This window comes from Lissotriton vulgaris, chromosome 11 (genome assembly GCF_964263255.1).
Source record: "Lissotriton vulgaris chromosome 11, aLisVul1.2, whole genome shotgun sequence".
In the NCBI taxonomy this organism is placed as follows: Eukaryota; Metazoa; Chordata; class Amphibia; order Caudata; family Salamandridae; genus Lissotriton; species Lissotriton vulgaris.
The window spans coordinates 1,026,858,214-1,026,872,555 of record NC_141699.1 but is presented as its reverse complement, the minus strand read 5'-3'; positions in this window follow the sequence as shown (position 1 = coordinate 1,026,872,555).

The window sequence follows — 14,342 nt, the reverse complement described above, 5'->3', positions numbered from 1 at the left end:
GTCGGGAATTGAACCCTGGTCCCGGGCCGTTCTCTGCTTCCGGGTCTGCCGCCTCTAACCAGTGAGCCACACTACTCCACATGGGGCCAATGTTTTACAAGGCTTTGTATGTGTGCGTGAGGAGTTCGAAGAATGCCCATTTGTGAAAGGGGAGCCTTGTTGTGAAGGGTGCCGGCGCCTCTGATTTTCCATACCAGACAGCAGGGGTTGTTAGGGTCGGAGCCTTTGGTCAGCGCTCTAGCTCCCCCAGCACTATTAGCTGACATGCCTTTCCCCTGATGCAGAGGACGCGCGCAGCGGGCGCGCCATCGGCATGCCAAAGGCAAGCCCGTCTGCACCCGTCCGCGGCCGGCCACGGGCCAAACACTATGCCCATTTTTTTTACCTACACAGCAACTGAGCTGAGACACTTACAGGAGAACTGGCCCATCAGCACTATGGGCAGGGTTCATATTAACAGGGATCCTCAACCACAGAGATTCCTTCCCAGAGTTCCCTGCTCCATCTGCAGTCCAGGGATTTCCCGTCACCCATAAGGACCCACCTGAATCTACCACCTCTGAGTGCCAGGCAGAAGGGACCCTTGTAATCAGCTACTTAAACACCCATTCTGTGGTGAGGCACCAACTCGAAATCTTTCAGCTCCTTGACAAACCGAACATACTTCTCTTGTCTGAAACCTGGCTCACTACTGAGTCTGTCCCTGATATCCTCGCAGCAGTTCCCAAAGGCTATTACATACTTCAGGCTAATAGACCCTCGGGCAAGCCTGGGGGCGGGGTTGCAGCTATCATCCACCAAAAACTCAGGTTTACTGCTCTAGGGATCACTGGTATAACCTGGGTCGACAGCCTCATTTTGAAATTTGAATCGCCCCAATCCCACTTTGTTTGTGCTCTCTTTTACTGACCTCCTCACCACATGCTCTCATTTCCCCAACTGCTAGGCCAAATGATTTCTCAACTAATCATTAACCACACCAGAATTATTATTATTGGAGATTTTAATTACTGGCCCGTAGAATTCACGGATCTCCTATCGGGTATGATCTGCATTCAACATGTGCACGATGCCACCCACATAAAGGGACATATCCCGGACCAAGTCTGGACCCCCAACTTGGAAATCACACAACTACTAATCTCCCCATGTACATGGTCAGACCATTACCTCATCACATTCACCATGGCCTGTACCCCCCTCACTAAACCGTCCCTAACGGGCAATCACCTGGCTAGAAATTGGAATCGGGACACTATGGGCGACTTCTGTACACTACTAAAAGCCACATTACCAACTGAACCAGACTCCCTCTGCAATCAGGCAATGAGCATCAAACAATGGCTTGAATCAGCCACTGATAGCGTCGCCCCCTTTAAGAGAACCAAACTCAAACGCCCTCATGATGCTCAACGCTGGCTCTCTGACGATCTGGAAAAAAAAAACTTCCAGCTGGAGACGAGATTATGCTGCTGAAAAAAAAGCCACCTACGTAACCCTGCTAAAAGACTATAAAAACTCCATCCTCCAGACCAAGGCAACCTACTTCTCCTAAAAAATTATGAACTCAGCCACTAAGACCAAGGATATCTTCTCCATAGTTGATGAGATTGCACAAACTGATAAAGTGATCGCAAAACCTGTCCCCTCACAATCACTATGTGACTCCCTGAACTTGTATTTCATTGAAAAAATAGCCACCATTAACAACAGCATCCCTACACCCACACTCTCAACTGCCTCCCCTATCACTTGCAAAAATTCTCTTGTGTTGGACCAAATCCCCCTGATCTCCAGAGAAGCGTTTTTTGTCTTACTAAAAAAAGTCAGATCAGGTTCCCCTACCGTCTGCTGCTCCCCTCACATCTTACAGGAGGCTTTCCTTACCTGCCCAGACCCGCCCCTCTCACTTCTCAACAACTCTCTAAACAAGGCATTGTCCCAGACACCTTTAAATATGCTGAAATTGTCCAGATCCTGAAGAAACCCAACTCTGACCCCATGGTCCTAAGCAACTTCCGCCCAATTTCTTTACTCCCCTACCTTAGTAAGATCTTAGAGGCCCACGTAGCAAACTGTCTTAGCTCATTCATTGACCATTCTCAGTTCCTCGACCCCCAGCAGGCAGGATTTAGACCCAGCACACTCCATGGAGTCAGTCATCCTAGCAGTCATGGACGAGCTTAGGAGAGGGGCCGATCAAAACATTACCCAGGCCCTGGTACTTTTGGATCTGCCAGCCGCTTTTGACACAGTCGATCATGACCTTCTGGTCGATCGTGTCAGTAATGCTGGCATCCAGGGTCAGGCTCTGAAGTGGATTGCCTCTTTCCTACACAACCAATTTCAGGCAGTCCGTCTTGCCAACTTCTCAACCAAGAAAGCTAGGTCTACCTGCGGGGTCCCCCAGAGTTCTTCCCTCTCGCCCCTCCTGTTTAATCTGTATATGCTACCTTTGATCTGGTCCTTACGCAAAAGTAGAGTTGTAACTTTCAACTATGCTGATGACCTTCCACTGGTGTTCCAAATTGACTCCTCTAACACCTCAGTATCCAACTTTCAATCCACCATGAGCTTTATTAGCGAATGGAGGTATGCGAACCAACTGAAACTTAACCCCGACAAAACTGAGCAGATTCTGACTGGAGGCACCGCCAACCCTTGGAATTCTAATTTCTGGCCCCCCTCTCCTGGGCAGTCCCCCTTGCGTAGTAGAATCTGTTAAAAGCCTAGGGGTCATAATCAGCAACGATCTGTCAATGAAACCCCAGATTAGCGCAGTTTTATCTACCTGCTTCTTCCACCTACACAGAATCCGGAAGATCTGTAGATTTCTGACCACCGAGGTCTTGACTTTAGTTATCCTGGTCTTAGTTATCTCTCGTATTGATTATGCCAACTTGCTCTATGTCGGCATTCCGGCATACCAACTCCACCGTTTGCAACTGGAACAAAACCAAGCAGCCAGGCTCATTTTTCATCAACCCAGACACCAACATGTCCGCCCTCTGATGAAGAGCCTCCACTGACTTCGGGTGGCTAAACGCTGTGCATTCAAACTGGGCTGCACCATCTTTAAAGCCCTTGCCGGCCACTGCCCAGCATTCATCTAGTCAAGGATCCATCGCTATGTCCCCTCTCGCGAACTTCACTCCTCCCACCTGAACCTGCTCACTATTCCCACTTTCATACGTAAAAAACACGGTGGTCTCAGATTCTCTTTCCTGGCCCCTCAATTCTGGAACTCTCTCCCCACTGGACTGAGGTCAGTAACCTCTTACACCCAATTCAGAACACTTCTTAAGACCCTTCTGTTCTCTCAGGCATTTGAGTAAAGCTTCTGTCATCATACCACTGTCGCCCTCCCGCTCTCAGCGCCATGAAACCGCTAAGTGCGCTCAACAAATATTTTTAACATGACATAACAGTGAAGGTCTTTTAGCTGTGGGTTGATGTGGGAGCTGTGGGAAAGTCTGAGTGTGAGTTTGGCAACTGAGGTCTGTGTGGTCTGGAGTCTTCTGGTCAGTTGCTCCTTCATTCATACGTGGAGTACGTTGCTGTAATCCAACTGGTTAGTGATGAGGGTCTGGGAAGCTGTTCTGTGGGTGTTGAAAGGAAGCTAGTTGAAAATAATCTTGTGTGGTAACAGGCGGCCCATTCCCACAAATTTTTCTTGTTGCCTTTATACTCCAAGATTACTCCAAGTTTTAAACGATAGTTATCCCTGCACGCAAACACCCACGGGAAACATAGGGTACCGATTTGCACCCAGGGCAGCAAAGAAACGTGCGGCTCCCGAAATTGTGATCAAGGAGGTAGTCAGTCACCTATTAAAAGTTAAGCTGTTATGCGAAGACTGGAGTATAGTCTGAAATAGAACAGCTATCCAACCTTCTAGTGAATGCTTGTGGAGCCTTCTTTATCTGCCCTGCCTTCACCACATTTCCTTTTTACGTAGAGCATTCGAGACCTCTTGTATATACTTTAGTATATATACTTTAGTGTGTACTTTAATGTGTATGTACTTTGTGGGTTCTGGAGATTAGCCCTAGGACTTGTCAGCATCCGCTTAGGGACTTTGTTTCTGTTCAAGTGCCTCTATTTAACTGTCTTGATAGAAAATGACCAGCAGAGGTCATTAAAATACCAGAATTGCTTTCCTCTGAGGGACTTTCTTTTTTTAATTTTTATGGCAACTGCTTCTATTTAACTTTCTTGATAAAAAAAGAACAGCAGAGGTTAATAAAATACTTGAGTCACTCTAGCATTCTCTAGATTCCAGTCCATAGAAATTGTTTTGAACACGCACCCGTAGACAATAATATATTTTCAGTGATATGACCACCGAAGGCCCTGCTTTTATATTAAAAGCAGAGCTTTGGACTATACCATTTCCTGCTGAAAGGCAATATTTCTCTCCATGTGTTCCCATACCTGGCGTGTCACGCAGTTTGGTGCTTAATTTCCATCCATGTTAAAGAACATTCGGTGTTTTAGCGCCCAGGCTAATGTGCTGCATAGCTGAATACATATAAGGTTGCAAAGGCGAAACCGAATGCATTGCAAATGCTTGTTTTTTGCAGCAGGTGCTTTACTTAGGGCAGCAAAGCTGGAACTAGTGCAATCTATGTGTGATGGCAGGACATAAACACAAACAAAAAGGGGCCTATTCACAAAGGTAAACTTAACACGTGAAGTGTACGTTGTCTCTAACACATTTGGGTAACTTTGCCACTTTGGGCTATTCACCATTTATGATTGTAAAATTACACATAAATGTAGACTTACATGTACACCCACTCTAAAATAAAGGGTGCAGTCATCTAAGCATAAAATATGGCCCTAAAGTTATTACTAGTAGTGACTTTACATCATTATTTGCTGTTCCATGCACTTCACCGAGACCTCAGCTATCGGGGAGGAGATCTCTAAATGATAAAGTATAGGGAAAAGTTTAAAAGCTTAATGAACTTTGAAAAAAATAGCTACAATATGTTTAAGTTAAATATTAGTATATTAATGAAATATATTTATTTTATATGTAGCATTCTAGATTAAAATATTACAGTATTACTAACTTAATTTTAAATTATTTTGTTTTCACTTTGACTATATTAAAGTTGAATTAAAGAAAAATTCCCACCAAAAGTTAAACAATTATATATTTTATTGTGTCTTTTGAATTATTAAAACTGATGTATATTAATTATTTCACAGCAATGTAATTATTTAACAAATATTATTGTATTATTACGTTTTACATTTAAAAAATGTTTTATTTCTATTTTTTTAAACAAAATACAGATTACTTATTTCTAACAGTTAAAATATATAATTTAATTTACATGAGTTCCTCTGTGGTGCTAAATTCTTACCTCCATTATTTTCTATCTCAGGGTGTTGCATTTCCTGGGAGAGGCCATGGGTGGTGCTGAACTTACTCCAGCTCTAAGATGGACTACATTTACAACTGTTTGGAGTCCTTTTGAGCTCTAGCAACATTAGAAGTGAAGTTTGTGAATAGGAATTGGCTGACGCTTTTGTAGTTGGGTGCATGTTCCTCTCTAAACCACTCCTTAACTCTTCATTAAGCCCTCTTTACTCTTCCTTTAATAGCCCCCATTAGTAGTAAGTCTTCCCCATTTCCCAGCTATTACCCTCTGTCCCTCTCACATTTACTACAAAAAAATATACTTCCCCATGCACAGACTGTAGTCAGAGTAGAGATCACCTCAGAGAAAAAGATAGGAGAGGCGGAGGCAGAACCTCCACACGCATATTTTTGAATAGCATTTTGTAATATGAAAGTAGTACTAAAAAAGTACTACTAACATATTACACAGTGTAGTTTGTCCAACTCCAACCAAAAGCTGTCCTGCCACAGAACTGATCGCTGCTCAAGGCCTTCCCCTGCATAAGGACAAGGAAATCTAGATCAGTGTAACTCCTCCACTGACCCCACCCATTCACATCTTGTCACAATTTGGGCTTGGGTCCGTAATGGGACATAGGGAAAACCCTGGGAGACTGAAGACCTGGGGCTGCTGTTTGGGGTTTCTACTATTAAGAACACATGAATTTATTACATTTTAGCACTGGTTATAAGGGGACATAGTTTTAACTTGATTCTAAGATTGCATGCATGATATTTTTATTTGTTTTGAATTTTAATTGAATTTTAGCCCGTTTGTTCATTTTTGGTATGCTGAAATTGCTGCCCGGAACTAAGTTTAGTTGCATGTTCCTTTGTGTTGGGTCCTGATTCAAGGCCGCCATGCCATGCAAACAGTAGACTGCTGGTAGAAAAGGACTGCCTACTCACTGTCCATGACAAGTGTGACCTTTCTGGATTATCGCTTCAAGTTTGCTACTGTTCTGCTTCAAGGAACCCAGTGCTTGGAGGCCGTAAAAAGCAATACCTGTTGTTGTGGTGCCCCCCCACTATCTAGCGGCGCGTTTTAGAAGATGCATTAGTTCAGTCTGAAAGATCTCTGGAAAATTCAGCAGAGGAGTTATAAGAAGCCTTGAGCTGTTGACTCTGTAACAGTAGCAGTTGGAACCTGCCAATAATGTGCTAGAAGAGCATTGTAAGACTGGGTGAGCAAATCCAACTCATTATGCCCAGAAGAAATGTCCCTGATACTGTCTGCAGATGTTCTGTGCGGGCCTCTCTCAAAACCCACAAAACCTAAGAGAATGAAACTATCTGACTGATCCATAGAACGTCCCTACTCATTTGTATTTTCAACTTCACCAAAGTACTTCCACTAACAAACTGATCCAAGTTAGTGGAACCCTCATCTGACTCTAAAATTAACCTAATCTATTTAAATGTTCAGTTCATTTGTATCCCTGTTGTTCTCATAATTGCCAGTGAATATTTAGTGATGGTTAGCAAAACTTTGTTCTACTGCTTTTTTACCACGACTTCATTTCCCCTCACCCATCAGCTAAGGAAATTACATCAGGGCACCCCACACTCCTCCCAGGACCTACTTAATGGCAGCTGCAACACCAACGCGCAGCTGGCGCACCAAACGCAAGCCCAGGAGAAGTGTGGCTCAGGGGTTAGAGTCAGCAGACGCAGAAGCTGAGATCGGCCCTGGACCACGGTTCAATTCCCCGCCTCGGCGGGTCTTAGGCTCAAAAATTCCACGGACTCGACAATTCTCGCTCCGGTGCCTACTCGACTCACGGGTTCACACTATGTGACTCTGGGCAATAGCTTACTTAATCTCCACTACGGCCCCTCGCGGTGGGATGCCTGGCTTTCACCTTGTGGATACCCTGCCGGGGTTATCTCACAGGGGAATACCAGGACGGGTTCCCTAAGCAAGCGCTTAGATGCCGGGTCGGTGATTTGCGCTATATAAATACATGTACATTTACATTTACAGCTGTACCTGTCAGCGCCTACACCACACCCAGCACCAGGAACCCTAGTCCATTCACCACCCAGCAATATTCTGCAGCACTGCTTAGTTAGCAAGACCCTGGATGCCGTTCCCCCAACTGCTGCCATGCCTCACACCACACTAGCAGCTTTCACCTGCACCTACTGCTTCTTCTCCAGCAGCCACTAGCGTACCCCCCATGCAAATACTAGCTACGCCCTCAACAGCCCCTTCCAACAAACACGCCACACAAGCACCAACAACACCTAAACTCCACGCTACATTACGCACCATAGCAAACCTACATGGCAACACCCACTCGCATGTATGCTTCTCAACACACGATCAATCAGAAAACACACAACTGAAATATGGGACCTGTTGAGCAGAGACCCACCCAAAATCCTCCTCATCGCAGAGACCTGGCTCAATCCCTCGTTGACTCCCTACAGCGCCATGGCTATCCCAGTGAGCTACAAGATCGCAAAGCAGGACTGCCTTCAGAAGCCAGAAGGAGGACTCATTATCATCTACATGCAATCCATCAAATGCACAACATCCACAGAGAATGCCACCCTATTCACGGAACACCTGCACTTCAAGCAGCAAACCTCTGAAAACTTCGCCCTGAATGCAACCCTTGCCTACTGACCACCCGGACCAAAGGACACTTTCACTAAGCTCATAACCAACTTTCTTGCTCCGCTTGCCATCAACTCCAGAGCCCACATTATACTTGGTGACAATTCACCTGAAAGACTGAAACAACTGCACTCCTGGAAGGCTTGAGCAACATCGGACTCGCCCAGCTCATCCCAGAACCAATTCACACCGCAGGGCACACACTGGACCCTATCTTCACCACAAGCGACAGCATCAAATAAACTGCACAACTCCACTCACATGGACCGACCACTTCATCATCCACTTCCAAATCAATACACCTCAAGTTAACACCCCTACCAAGTTCAGCATTCTAAGCCTCAGCTGAGGCAAAATCACTGAAGCAGAGTGGCTCAGCACTCTCAGCACAGATCAACCTAGACCCACAAACAACCTCGACAAGTACATCTAAAACGTCAGCAACTGGATCAATAACTGCACAGACTCTCTTGAACCCATTAAACCCAACACACATAGTAGATCAAACAAGCAGGCTAGCTGGCACACAGAAGACCTTTGTCACATCAAACCACACTGTAAACAGCTGGAAAGGAAATGGAGAGCCAGCCACAAAACCACCAACAGAACTACCTACAAGGTGGCACTCAGATGCTATCACCAGAAAATAAGAGCCACCAAGAAACAAGTACAAGCGGGCTACATTGAAGGAAGCTGCAACAGCTGCAAGGAGATCTTCTTTATCTTTCAGGATTTTACCTTTCTGCTAGTGTCAACAACATTGCTGCCTCTCAGCAACTCTGCGACAACTTCTTCCACAGCAAAATCGCAAACATTTACAGCACCCTCACACACCAACCCAACCTCAGAGAACTCATTGCTAACCTACCCATCACCAACCAAGATGGCCACCTGACTGAATGGACAGACCTCACCAGAAGCCACACAGCTACGATCATGTGGAAAATCCACTTAGGGTCCACAACAGACCCATACCCCACTACCTCTACAACCTGGGAATATCCCCAATCAGGACTACCCTGACCCACATAATCAACACCTCCATCATGTTCCCTACTTTCCAGGATGAATGGAAACTTGGAAAAATCAAAGCTCTCCTCAAGAAATCCAAATCAACAAAGCAGCTTCTGACCCATCTCCCTGCTCCCCTATCCAGGGTAAGTGATTGAGAAGGCCATCAACAAGAAACTCTCAACCCACCTCGAAATTCACCATCTTCTAGATTACACTCAATCAGGATTTTTTTAAACACAGCACCAAAACAGCACTCATCATGGCCACCGCCGAAATTCAATTCATCCTGGACTGAGGACAAAGAGTGGCCCTCATCCTGCTCGACCTCTGTCTACCATAACACCCTCATCAGAAGACTTCCCAAGACTGGCACATAAAGATCCACTCTCAAATGGATCTGTTCCTTCCTCACAGGAAGTACCCAAAGGGTCATGCTGCCACCCTTCACATCAGAGACCAAGGAATTTCTACGCAAAGTCCCACAGGGATTGTCCCTCAGTCCTACCCTTTTCAACATATGTATGACACCGCTCGCCAACATCATCCAATCACAAGACGTCACCATCATCTCCTACGCCGATGATACCCAACTCGTCCTATCCCTGAAGGCCCGGACAACCACCACCAGAACCAACTTTACCAACTGCATGATCATGGTAGCAGACTGGTTGCAAACAAACTGTGTGCAGCTCAACTCCAAGAAGATGGAAGTACTGTTCTTTGGCAACAAGATCTCCCAGTGGAACTCCAATTGGTGGTTATTGGAGCCAGGACCAACACTCACACACACTGACCACACAAGAAATTTGGGGTCATCCTAGACAACAAGCTCAACATGACAGCTCAAGTCAACACAGTGTGCACCTCCTGCTTCCACATCCTATGCAGTCTTCAAATGGTTGCCCCAGAACACCAGACAGACCATCATACTAGCACTCATTACCAACAGGCTGGACAACAGCAACACTCTCTATGCCAGAATCTCCAAACAAATCCTACACAGACTCCATACCATCCAGAACACCACTGCAAGACTCATACTCGACCTCCCACACTGCACCTACATCACACTGCATGTCAAGAAGCTTCAGTGGCTCCCCATTTACAAGTGCAGCCAATTCAAACTTCTTACGCACACTCAAAGCCCTACACAACACAAGACCAGAATACCTGAACAGCTGCATACACTTTCACCAACTCACCAGACACCCATGCCTTGCCTCACTCTCACTCGCACACATTCCCTGCATAAGCAAAAGCTAAACTGGCAGTCGCTCATTCTCCTACATCGCACCCAAGGCATGGAATGACCTCCCTCAACACATCAGGGCCTCCTCCTCACTTCTTGAGTTCCACAAAGAAACCGAAGGTCTGGCTCTTTGTAGAAGCACATTGGGGACCACACATTTACACACCTGCCCAAGCTTCTGGATACCCTCTCAGGTAGGTATACAAATCAATAGTAAATGACATAATATAACATAGTTCTTTTACTAGTCACTTAGCTATCCTTTTTCTGGTCTGTCCTGCTGTCTCTCTTATCTTCACCTTTTTCAGGCTCATGGTAAGTGCCTGGTGCAGGGCCAAATTAGCAAGCGAGAAAGCAAGAAATACATTATAAGAGCAGTTCTGTATGTGAATTGCTGGGATGATGGAGGTGTTGTGGAAGTACAGTGGTACTCCAATTTCTCGGATGTATGTGTATATTCGCTTGTTATGTTATGTTATATATGCGGTTTTGTGGCTCGCTCAATTACTACAGGAGTATCCTTGCGCGAGGTAAGAAATGCTAGAGGCCAGAATATAAGAGAAAACAAAACTTAGAATGCAAGTTTAAACAGATGGGTTTTAAGTGCTTTCTTAAAAAGAATATAATTCAAGTTGGACCGGAGGGTCAAAGGCAGAGAGTTCCAGGCAGTAGCAGCTTTGACAGCAATGGACTGGCCGCCAAAACGGGAGCGCTGGAACCTTGGAACCGCCAGTAGGTATTGGATGGCGAAGCGCAAGGGCGGATTGGGAAGATAGAAGGCGAAGCGTTTCCTCAGATATAGAGGGCCCTGACCATAGATGGCTTTGTGAGCAAAGGTAAGTGTCTTGAAGATAATACGCTGCGAAACTGGAAGCCAGTGCAGGCTGCGCAAATGGTGCCGGACGCTAGTTCACCTGGAGATGTTGAACAGGAGCCTGGCTGTCGCATTTTGGATTATCTGAAGACGCTTAACCAGATAGGCCGGCGATCCGCTCAACAGGGCATTGGCATAGTCAAGACTCGAGAGAATCAGTGCTCTAGCCACTGTTTCTCTCGCAGCTTTGGGATGAGCCTTGAGAGTGCCGAAGCAGCCACATGTCAGTTTCTTAATGTGGGTCTCGAATTGTAAATCTCCCCCAAACCATACCCCCAGATTTTTGGCTGGGATGTTCACAGAGCTAGGAAATGGAAAGCCAGCCGGCCATAGGGCTTCTCTGAAAAGTGGTGAAAACTGCCCGTAGAGAAGGATTTCAGTTTTGTCCTCATTACATTTCAACTGGGCAGAAGCCAACCAATTAAAAACAGAGGAAAGGCAAGTCTGAATCATATCCGTGTCCAAGTCCGCACCAGGCCAAGTGAACAGCAGCTGTGTGTCGTCTGCGTAGGCTATTATTTTAGCACCTAGTTGTTCGGCCAAAACAATCAGGGGGGTCAGATATATATTAAATAACAGCGGACTCAGAGTTGACCCCAGGGGCACCCCAGTGGAAAGAGGTTTGGCTGAAGATGAAAAAGGAGGTAGCCAGACCTGCTGAGACCGAGATGAAAGGAAAGAAGTTAGCCACTCAAGAGCTGAGCCAGTGACACCAATGGCTGACAGACGAGATAGTAGAAGCTGATGGGGCGCTGTATCGAACGCGGCAGAGAGGTCCAACAATATTAGAGCCGCTCTGCCGCCTGTGTCCAAACAGTCCCTGATGGCCTCTGAAATTTCAACCAGAGCCGAGTCCGTGTTGTGAGCAGCACGGAATCCGGACTGAGCAGGGTGGAGGGCATGAGATGTTTCCACAAATGTGTTTAATTGCCGGAAGGCCATTTTTCCGCAGACCTTAGCCATCACTGGTAGAAGCGAAATCGGCCGATGACTTGTGACTATAAATGCTATAATACACTACTTCATGACAACTTGTGTAATGCGCACTGTCTTGTCCTATACAAATCTGTCAGATATAACCTGTGGGAGTACAGCAGAAAGCTAATGGCTACTGGGAGAAAGAAGATGGGCAGGCTGCAGGAGGATGGTGCGTGGGAGGAGGGCAGGGGCGCAGTATGGAGTCACTGGCTGGGAGAGTGTAGAAGTCTTCCCTTTGAGTGTGTTAAACTCCCACTCTTCTCCCACTACCTCCATGGAAAGCCTTCTTGCTAAATATTTCATTTTCTGCCAATATCTGTGATCGGTTTGTGTATGCCTTCTTTGATAGATATATTTTGCTTTCTCTTTCCCACAGCCCACCACCTCCCAGAAATGTATCCTACCACATATTTGGTAATATGCCAGAATTTGCATTGTAAATTCTGGGACTGTATTTGTGTGGCTTCCAACACTGACTTACTTTGCCTAGTCTCCTCCTCTCTCCCTTATTATTATCTGTCCTGTTAGATATGCAATATTATGTCTCTATATTTGCATATTATATCTGTTTATGACTTCTTGTATACGTAAACTCGTGACTCCATCACCTGTCTCACTTCATGACCTATACTCCCAGATATTTATTAATGCAAGTATATGCATCTGTCCTGTATATTGCAGTATCATTTTTGTCTGACTTACTCTATAGATCTATTTTGTCCCTTCCCGACTCCCCCCAAGCCCCACCCCCAATCCGGCTTAATCTCACCTCTCTTAATAGCGCTTTAAAGTATTAAGACTCTAGTTTGATACACTATTTGTTGAAACGTTGTAAGTGACTTTTTTCCTCCTCACACTACTCTTCCTGTTCCTGTGGCAAGCACTTCCGTTTTCTACTGGGAGTGATTAACCAGTGCGTGTCTGTGCCTAATGTCTAGACAAGCCCCAAGCTGCATGCCAACCTCTTCTCACATGCACCCCATGGAGAAGTGTGGCTCACTGGTTAGAGCAGGCAGACCCTGAAGCAGAGGTCAGACCCGGGACCAGGGTTCAATTCCCGACGCGGCAGGGTCTTGTGCTCAAATGTCAATGGACTCGATAATTCTCGCTTCGGTGCCTGACCTAATCATGGGTTCACACTCTGCAACTCTGGGCATTAAGCTTGCTTAATCTCCACAACGGCCCCCCGCGGCGGGATGCCTGGCTTTCACCTTGGGGGTGCCCTGTAGGGGCTATCTCACAGGGAAAATCCAGGATGGGTTCCCAAGGCAAGCGCGGAGATACCCCTTCGGGGGTCGATTCAGGCACTATATAAGAAACATAATAATAATAATAATAATAATAACCCCTTTCACCTCCATGATAGACCCTATTTTTGAGCTCATACCACTGGCATCTGTGGCAGGGGTAAGCACTCTGAGATTGAGTTTGCTGCTCCCTTTCAGATACATTGTTTTGAAACAAACATGCACAATCAACGAAACTTCATGGAAAAAGCACTCTTTACTTTTTTGCTCTCTCCCCACTAGTATGATTGAGCCATGTTTACAGCATCATCTGCAGAGTCTTATGCGTGTTTATAAAAATAGGTTGGGAAATGAAGTAAGTTATTTATGTGAGAAAAAATAAGTGACAGGGGCCAATATATACTGCCAAAGCAGGATCAAACTTGTACAGATAATAGGTCCAGGATCCCACCCCACCCCAATAAAAAGTGCCTCATTTAGTGAACAAGATAGCTAAAAAAGTGGGCCAAGTTAGTGAACGAGGAAGTTTTGAACTTGTAAAGACACGCTGAATGAGTGTTTTGCAAGGTATGGAAGACTGCATGGATTTGAGCTTTCTGCAGGCCATGCTTGTTTTAATATCAGGGAATTCAACAATAAAAACCATCCCAGGTGACGGTAAAAACAGGCCTACAAACAGCCACACACTGACCTGTCAGACCAGCCCTTCAGGCACTGTGTGATTGCCCTGTATGCCAGTCCAACCCTGTGCAGAAGGCCACTGCAACTTGCATCATCCACTATCCCTGACATTGCTGGCAAATGCCGGTTCCAATGCTGCCTGCCACCCATCGAACCTCTTGACAAATGTGACAATATGGAATATTTTGTTATGTTATGTTATTGAGATTTTTATAGCGAGCTAATCATCCGTGAGAGTATCCAGGCACTGTGTAGCCGGTGTG